At 43.1% G+C, this 9,374-nt stretch overlaps 1 long non-coding RNA gene across 1 annotated transcript; it reads right to left on the reverse strand.

Annotated features, from left to right (window-relative positions):
* Window positions 1–597: 597 nt before the first annotated feature.
* LOC128351901 (uncharacterized) lies at window positions 598–8,416 on the reverse strand. Its single transcript, XR_008320106.1, has 3 exons — window positions 8,162–8,416; window positions 3,182–3,281; window positions 598–1,797 (listed from the first exon to the last, which is right to left on the reverse strand). It is a non-coding gene; the product is annotated as an uncharacterized LOC128351901 (long non-coding RNA).
* Between the last annotated feature and the right edge of the window lie 958 nt (window positions 8,417–9,374).

Genomic DNA, 9,374 nt, shown 5'->3' on the forward strand with positions numbered 1-9,374 from the left:
CTGAGAAAGGAGATTGCCAGAGGAATATAAGAATGGAAGCTACAATGACAAGCTCACAGGAAGCAAGCCTGTAAGCTCCCTGATAGGCTCAATGGGAAAGAACTGGCAAGGGAAAACAGAAGAGGGGGGCTTGAAGCCTGTCACCGGGAGATGGAAATATTGCTTCCACAAGGGAAAGTGTCCTTTTTGGAGGTATGGTTGGCAACAATAATTTTAGATGGGAAATGACGCATTAGATCCCACTCCACAGGGCAACAATCTATCAACTCAGCCAGAGAGGCAGACATAACGGAAGCACATTTTGGGCTACGGGCCCAAACTAAGGGCCAAACTCATTCTCTGCACTCACATATGCATAAGACAATCCTGCTACATCTTGATAATTTTCAGGTTCACTGTTTCCCTCTGTTCCCCCATGCCTCCCACATCCACCCAGCCAAGCATTCTGCTTCTCCTTTATGGTATACGAATCTCTAAACACATGCAGCTCTCCATGACCATGCAAGGAGAAATGTAAGCCAGAGTTCTATGACTTTATTATCCATTCTCTGTGAGCAGGACCTGCTCTAAAGTTGGAGAAAAGACTTATGTGAGGCATTTTCACATGTGATACGAAAATATAGTAATACTTTAACGGTAGGTACAAAAGTTATTGTTTAGTAAAGAGACATTCCTTAACAGTCATACACTGAAGACATTAAAATGTGAAGCAGGGAAGAAACTCTTTGCTGGGATGGCCAGTTTTGACAAGGTGGAAGGTGGTTTAGAAAGGCTTTTAGACAGAAAGATAGATATAGATAACATACCAAAGGCATACGGTGTGTAACTCACAGAAGTCAGTGGTAGCATCCTCATTGGTTTTATCTGCATCTCAGGGCTGTGATCCTGAGCACATTTACTTGGAAACAGGCTCCACAGAAATCAATGGAATTTATCTATAGGATATGGGTTTAGGTTTAAGATGCAAGTGTCGTAAGCTACACCCTAAAGCACGCATAGTCGGATATAAGTGTCACTGAAATTAGTTGGCCTTCCTTCTGCGTAAACCTAAAAATCCTGGCAACTCATACTGCTCGCATTCAGTTAAGGCAAATATCATACCCACCAAGTTCTCTCCAACCTGAATTTTATTATTTATTTATTCATTTATTTATAAAATACTTAAAAACAGTTTAAACTGAACCAGGGAAGAATCCTCTGCTTCCACTCACCCAGCTTACCCACACTTACCCAGCTGCTGCTCTGACAGATACTGTGGTGATAACAGGAAGTGAAGGGCACCCACTCTAGCCCCCTCTTTCTTTCCCCTCCTTCTCTCCTTGCCATATGAGGCTGGGGGCTACAGGAAACCTCCATTCTTTTGGGTCCCTGATCTCTAGGGCCTGCAAGATGAAGAGGGAGACAGCTTTGTCCTTGCTGCCAGAGCAGGAGTAGCATGCACTGAAGCTGAAGCTGCCATTACTGGAACAACTGCAGTCGCTGCCAAGTAAAAGACCTTGTGGCCCCATGGGGAAAGAGGCTTGGGAGCTCTGGGGCAGCAATTAGGAGCAGATTTTATCTAGACTTCTTGAGAGAGTGAGAGGAGAAAACTTTCCCTCGGGAGTATTCATGTCACTTATGTTGACAGATCTGAGTCAAGCCTAGGGGAGTTCCCCCATCATTACTACAGTGTTTCATTCTCATGCTTCAGTGACGGATTTTCTCCAGGCGCAACAACCACAGATGATCTTTGTTTTCTGACAGCTTGTAGTCAGCAATGTTTGCTTTATATTTCATGCTGGTGTGTTTTCAGACGTTCTGTGCAGAAATACGAATGCATAGATTTTAGTTTATATGGAGGTTTGTAAGGAGTTGTATGTTATGAAGAATGGCACCAAACCTCAAGACCCTGCCTACACAGGCCCTACCATAGTATTTACATCCAACTCGATCCAACCCCAGTACAGCATCCCTGCAGTGGCTGTTGCTGGTGCCTATCTTATCTTTCTTTTTAGATTTTGAGCCCTTGGGGAAAGGGATCAATTTTTATTTAATTCTCTCTCTCTCTCTTTCTCTCTCTCTCTCTCTCTCTCTCTCTGTAAATCACTTTGGGAACTTGTGTCGAAAAGCAGTATATAAGTATTCATAGTAGTAGTATTAGTACTTTTGTAACAATCGGCCCCTCCCTTGCCCTAAAGAGTGAACTGGAAGGGAACCTTGTCCTGTCTGTCAGGCAGTGACCTCTAGGGATCAGCCACTCGGCACACAGTGACTGGGACTTAGAGAGCCTGGTGGCAGGAAGTGAAGCGGTCCTTTGTTCTCTCAATTGAAGCAAGGTAGGGGAAGCAACAGGTTGTCTGGCCAAGCCATGGCAGCAACCAGTAATTCTGCAGGGGACTGAAGTCTCTACCACGGTTTTGGTGAGTTCAGGCAAGAAGCCAGGGCTTGGCTTCGGAGAAGGGTTTAGCCAGGGAACCATGTTTTAGGTAGCTGGTGTCAGATTTCTTTAGTGTTTTGCAGATCCTTACAACTGGTCTATTGTGTTTTATCTGTAACGTAAGAATGTTGTACCTGTGCCCTTTTTATCCATCCAGGGCACTGCAAAGGTCTCTGTAACATTTAAAGGTGCTTTTAAAGGTTCCTTACAACTGGGGGATGCTTTTTGAATTATCTTTGCAACTGGGTAACCGAGATTTTAAAGTGCACCACTCCAACTATCAACTGGAGTGCTCTTTTTGAATTATTCTTTAAAGCACTGAGTGTTTCTTTCTTTTTTAATCTGTAACTGAAGCTGTCAGAGAGAGCGAGAGAGCCTTGGACTGAAACACTCTGTAGTATCCTGAATAAAGGTTATTTTTCTTTTTGGTCCTTTACAATTCTAACCAGCCTCTTTGAGTGGATTTTCAACTCAGGAAAGGTGGGGCTGGAAAGGGGTCTTACTCTGGTGCAAACATGCCATTCATTACAACTTCACTTATAATACTCTTTTAGAAAAGAGTGCTATTATCAGTATTTCTCCACTTTTATTTAGACCTAAAATAAGTATTTTATTTATTTATTTAGCACATTTTAATACCGCCCCATACAGAGGTTCCTGGGCATTTCACAATCTTTGAACAACCATTAAAACATTAACACAATTAAAACAATCTAAAATGCGAATAAAAGCCTCTAAAACCCGAAACTTTAAAACTCTAAGTACCTGGCTAGACAGGCTTGTCTTCTGGTCCTTCTTTACAACATTCAGAGATGGAGATACTCTAGCTTAATTAGGAAGCATGTTCCAGAATCCCGGCACAACTCTAGAAAAGATATGGTTTCAAGTTGCCACCAACCAAGCCAGTGGCAACTGCAACTGAACCTCCCCAGGGCATTTTCTGGACTATGAGATTTGCAACAGGTAAAGCATTGCAAAGTGTGACGGAATGGTGCACCAATTTAAAACCGAGAGTAAAGTATTATTCAATGCTTCGTTGCAGGCTGGTGGCCATTCATATTTTTGATCCATTGCAATGTGTTTTCAAGGCAAGACTGTCCATATTCTCCTTGAAACATATTTATCTGCCCTTCCTGCTGCTCCATTTGGGCCAATGGAGTGGGGTGGGGGGGGGTGATGTGGAAAAAAAAATTGTAACTTCTTGGCTGCCTTGCGCAAATCCCCCAGCAGGGAGAAGTGCTGTTCTAAAACAAAAATCTAAATTTGTCTTGCATCATTCCAGTTTTGTGCAAGCAATAACTGGTGGGGGGGGATTTTAAAAGTGGGGGAGTGGGGTGCGTGAGGAGATCCTTTAGAGTGACAAAACAAGGGAACTGCTTATTGGAGGTGGGGAGCAAAAGGGAATCCTGTGATGAGCCAGGAAGGGGGAAAGACAGGAACTGGCATGCCTCAAGAGAAATAAATAAATAAATAGGAGGGAAGAGGTGGATGGGAGGCAAGCACTCCTCCAGTGAGGGCTGTGGGATTGCACAGAAGTAAATGAATCATGATTCAGTTCAATAGGCTTCCTTTTAAGTAAGTGACTGTTCTCTCTCCCTGCCCTTGGCCTTGTTGTAAGCAAGTGGGATTGCACAGAAGTAAATGATTTCATTCAATGGGCTTCCTCTTCAGTAAAAGTGCACAAGAAAGGATTGGATTCAGAAATCTGTCCAGCTGCACTAATTTGAGTCTCTGACCAAAGTAGCAAATTAAAAGGGGAATGCACAAAAGAACCCCAGTGGGGGGGGGATCCCCTCTGATCTCTTCCTTCCCCCCATCTTCCTTCCCCTTCTGTGTTGCCAAGCTCAAGTTATATTGGAAGCAAATGGAGGAGTAGGGAGGTGTGGGGTTTGGGATCTGTGGGGAGGAAAGGAGGAGAAAGCCGAGATTTCTCCCTGTCTGTTTCTCTCCCTGCAGTGAGGGGGTAGAGCAAGCAAACGCGGTGTGTGTGTGTGTGTGTGTGTGTGTGTGTGTGTGTGTGTGACAAAGAAATGTCAATACTGCAACACGCTGCAATGCATAAACTCAGTTGCAAGCCTCCCTGCCATGGGAAAATGCAACTACTTTCTTGCAATGGTAATACCACATTATAGGGCCAAAGTACATCATTAAAAATTTGAAACAAGGCATCAGAAATATGGACGGCACCCTGCTGACAGTGTAGCGAGTGCGATGTCAAAACACTGGCAATACAGAGGGGGCACTTAGGGGACATGTGGCAGCGTGTAATCTGGAAAATGCCCAGCTTAACTTAATAGGGGGCAGGGTTGATGGCATTCTCTTAAATCTCAAACAGGAGATAGAAATATTTCTTTTTTAAAATGCTCTGGAAGCACTTTGGAAGAGAGTAAACAGGTCACTTCCAGAGTGCAAGCAGAGCAGCAACATTAGACCTGGCTTCTCCAAGCTAGGGCTGAGATAGATTCCTGCCTGCAACCTTGGAGAAGCCACTGCCAGTCTGTGAAGACAAGACTGAGCTAGATAGACCAATGGTCTGACTCAGTATGTGGCAGCTTCCTATGTTCCTATGTGACAGTGTGCATGTAGAGAGACTGGGGGAGTTGTGCACAGGCCCCACTCACATCCCCACAGTCCCTCTTTACATGTGTGCACTTTGTTAGTTAGGATGTCAGCCACTGAAGGGATTTAATACCTCTTTTGTTGTAGGTAGGAACATAGGAAGCCACCATATACTGAGTCAGACCCTAGGTCCATCTAGCTCAGTATGGTCTTCACAGACTGGCAGCGGCTTCTCCAAAGTTGCAGGAAGGAATCTCCCTCAGCCCTATCTTGGAGATGCTGCCAGGGAGGGAACTTGGAATGCTCTGTTCATCCCAGACCAGCTCTATCCCCTAAGCGGAACATCTTGCAGTGCTCACACATCAAGTCTCCCATTCATATGCAAGCAGGGCGGACCCTTTTTAGCTAAGGGGACAAGTCATGCTTGCTACCACAAGACCAGCTCTCCTTTGGTACTATTGGCCTTCATACCTATAGTGTGTCAGAGTTGCTAGGTTCTTTTTTCTTTTCGTGGAGTTATGCCTTGCTCTACTTTCATTCTTATGCAACAGGAATGGGGAACTAATGTTTCTGGGCCTGACTTGGTCACAGTTGTTTTGCTCTGCCCATTTTTCTCTTCGCTGAACCCTTCACACTCAGTTTCCATCATTGGTGGTACAGCTTGAGAACATCTCAATAGAGCTGTATGGTAGCCATTGAAAAGCGTACTTCATATTGTTGTACTTTGTTGGGAAATGGTAGCCTGTAGTCTCCAGACCTTCATCTGACTCCACATCCATAGATTTACTGAAGTATTTTACATACTAAATTAGCAGGTGGAAAGCTAAGTGATTTGGACTTCTCACACTTGTTTAGAATATCTGAAGCTGAGTTTCAGATCTCCCACAATAGGGAGAAGGGCTGTTCTTAAGGCATGGCAAGCAGGGTGGCCACCTGGGCCCCATTCTTGTTGCTGCCATTAAAACTAATTAGAAGGGGGACCTGTACGGGCTTATTTGCCCTAGGCCCCGCACTCCACCAGGGCTCTCTAAGGAAACCACTGACAGGGAGATTCATGTTATGCCTCTACATCTGAGAACAGGCCAATTTTCTGACATTCTAGAACACAGGAAGAGGAATTCCTTCACCTTCTTTAGAACAACTGAACCTAGTTGTGCTCAGATGCGATAAACAACTGTCCCCCCAAAGAGTTGCAATTGCCATGCAATAAAGCTTAAAGAGCTTCTGTGGGGCTGATGATGAGTTGAATTCATCAAGACCATATTGTTATGAGGCAAAGACATTGCCAAAATGTGTGCTGCTGTGGTGGTGCTGGTCACAGTAATGATGACAATGATGGCAGAAGGACAGAGGCACTCTTACCCTGGACTTCTGGGTGGAAGTTCAGGGCCTCCACAGTCCACACCCCCTGGGGTCCCCAAATCCTCTTTAGTCTGCCCTGGATAGTGTGTTTGCCCAGATGAGCACAACTGTGGCCTGTGCTGGGTGACCAAGTGTGGCCTCTGCTTTAGAGACAAAGGGTGGGGGAAAGAAATATGTGGAATGGGAATATGTTAAATTGTGTGTTCAAATGATAATTATTTCTGATAATGCATAATTATACCTGTATTATATTCTTACATTCTTTTGAGTGTCATCACTGTTTGTGCCCTCAAGAATCCATGTGTTAAAAATACTGTCTGTGTGTGTGTGTGTGTGTGTGCGGGGGGGGGGGAGATGCTTAACTGGCTGGTGGGGGCGGAGGGGGCTCCAAAGGCCTTTATTCCAGGCTCCAAAATTACCATGCAAAAGTTGCAGGGTTACCTACATATTTGCCCACCTTGGCAGTGTAACCTGCTGGTGAAATGTTCTTGTCAGAGAAAATGAGACTTGAATAATTTAAACACAAAATATTTGGTCATTCCTCACTAGATTCAAGTAGCAACCTCCTGTCAAAAATCAGAGCAGAAGTAATGTGTAGTAATGTATACAGGTAGAACCTCCCAAACTGACTCGATAAAATCAGTCCATGTGGTAGCCTTGAAATGTAAGAAGATACTTTTAGTCTTAGTATTTAAAACAACTCTCAGCAAAAAGGCCCTTTATTGTGCAAAAAAGAAAAACTAAAAGTTGTTAAAAGTTTTAGTTTTTCTTTTTTGCGCAATAAAGGGTATTTTGTTGAGAGTTGAGGAATTTATATGTGCATTGCATCACTTACATATCAATGTAAAGTATTTTAAACAGGCATTTTAAAAAAATCTTCTAATGAATCAGGAGGATGCTGGTGTTAAACTGTTTTCTTATGGAAAAATGGCACTTCATACCTATCAGAAGAGCAGTTGTTCAAATAGGTTTAAGGCTGCTACTCTGAAAGTAATTTTTAAAAAATACTTTGATGTTTCAATTGCTACTTGGTTGCTGAAAGTCAGGAACAAAATGAGGTTGTTGTGTGGGCAGTGCAGCATATACATATCTAGTATCATATTTATTACTTTAAACCAAATAGATGTTTGCTGCATTAATAATATTTTAATGTTAGTGTAATTCATACACAAAGAAGTGTTTTGCTTTTTGTTTTTGTGTTGCATCACCTCAACTATGCTACAATGAAATAACCTTTCTGTTGAATTAGTCCTGCAAGTTAAAGTAAATTTCTGCTTACCCCCCAAAAGTATGGAGGAAATTAAGTACTAACATACCAAATTGCCTTGAAATGTCTCTAATATGTCTGCAAAAGCAGATGGAGGCAAGAACAAACTGATGTTAACCATACTTGGAATGGAAACATCTAATTCGAACAGGTTGGTTTTGATGATGATAACAGTTGAAAAGTCATATTTTTTATTTTGTAACAATAAAAATAAATTGAGAAAGTCTTAAAAATGCAGACAGCCAAGCTGGGATTTCGCTTAATTTGTTTGCTAACAGACAGAACCTATAAAGCACTCTAGGTCAAGAACTGATTTGAGAATAGAAAAAGAACTAGGGAAAAAGCACTTAAGAACCACCTATCATACTAATAGTCCACCTAGTCCAAGGTTCTCTAAGAATGGCCCAATTCATTATTATTTTTTAAAAATGTCTAGCTTCAACCCAACTTAACATCAAAAATAAATCACCAAAGTAACTGATAAATAAATGAAACAAACCAATATTAAACTGCAGTATAGAGATAAAACAGTAAGACTTAAATAAAATAAAACGCACCTTTAAAAAAAATGGATAAAAAGGAGCTGGCTTAGAAGGCTTTCCTGGAGAGAGAGTGAGCCATAGGCAGGGTACCACCATAGGCGGAACTGGAGGGGGGCAGGCAGGGCATGTGCCCTAGGCGCCACCAAGGTGGGGGTGCCACACCAGTTCCTGCCACCCCCACCCCATTGCTCACCTGCCCAGCCCCAGGGCCCCTCAGCCACTTGCCTCCAACTCCGGCCTAGGATCGGGGAGGCCTAGGATTGGAGCAGCCTGCAAACTGCAGAGCTCTTCTTTCCCCGCCTCTCAGCTGATCGGCGGGGCTTCCAGAGAGGCCTTTGAGTAGGCCTCCCTGAAGCCCCAGCAAGCTAGGAAGGAGGCTGGCACAGATGCCTGCAGCAGACCCTCCCTGCAGTAGACCAGACCATCCAGCACAGCTTTTGCAAGGTAGGCTGTGAATTCCTTTTTGTGGTTACCCCTGTATATAGGGATCTGCTTGCCATAGGGCTTTGATATGGGTGGTGGGGCAAGACTGAGATGTCTCTGAATATTTAATTTAAAACAGACTGAAAAATGTGCTGGCTTTAAAAACAAAAACTATCTAAGGCCTATAAGTGGCTTGTTTCATGTCAGAAAATTACAAAAACTTCTGGAACAAATATTTATTTCTTCATTCATTCTTTCATTTATTTATAAATGCACTTATGTTCAAGTTGTTTTGCAACCCAGAAGGTCTGAGTGAGAACTGTGAAGCATGTGTTGTGCTTTTATTTTATTTTATTTTATTTTTCTTGTGTGTGAATTGCTCTCCAATAACTTGCAGGGACTTCAGGGTAAATCTGGCCAACATGTGAATGCAGCACCTCCATTCCAGAGGAGATGTGTCTTAAAGGGCTTTAAAAGCCTCCTGTGAAAAACCTCCTGCAATCAAACTTGACTGAATTTGTTCAGAATTCTGAGAAAACAAACATAGGCTCGCCCTGCATGGTTGAAAGTCTCCTTTGCTAATCTGCAGCGAGGGGGCCATTTTAATAATTAGCATTGCTAGTGTGTTCTAGGCATTAAAAGTAGCACAAATATATAGTACTCAATGTATATCACTATATACTGTGAAGTGTGCATGTGTGTATTCAGTGAAATGTATTTCCAGGCAGCATACTTATTCTGAAATATCAGACGTAAATCCTTGGGGGCCTGGGGTGTGTGGAGGCCCTGGACTTTGAGGGGCTGG

Source organism: Hemicordylus capensis, chromosome 3 (genome assembly GCF_027244095.1).
Source record: "Hemicordylus capensis ecotype Gifberg chromosome 3, rHemCap1.1.pri, whole genome shotgun sequence".
Taxonomy (NCBI): domain Eukaryota; kingdom Metazoa; phylum Chordata; class Lepidosauria; order Squamata; family Cordylidae; genus Hemicordylus; species Hemicordylus capensis.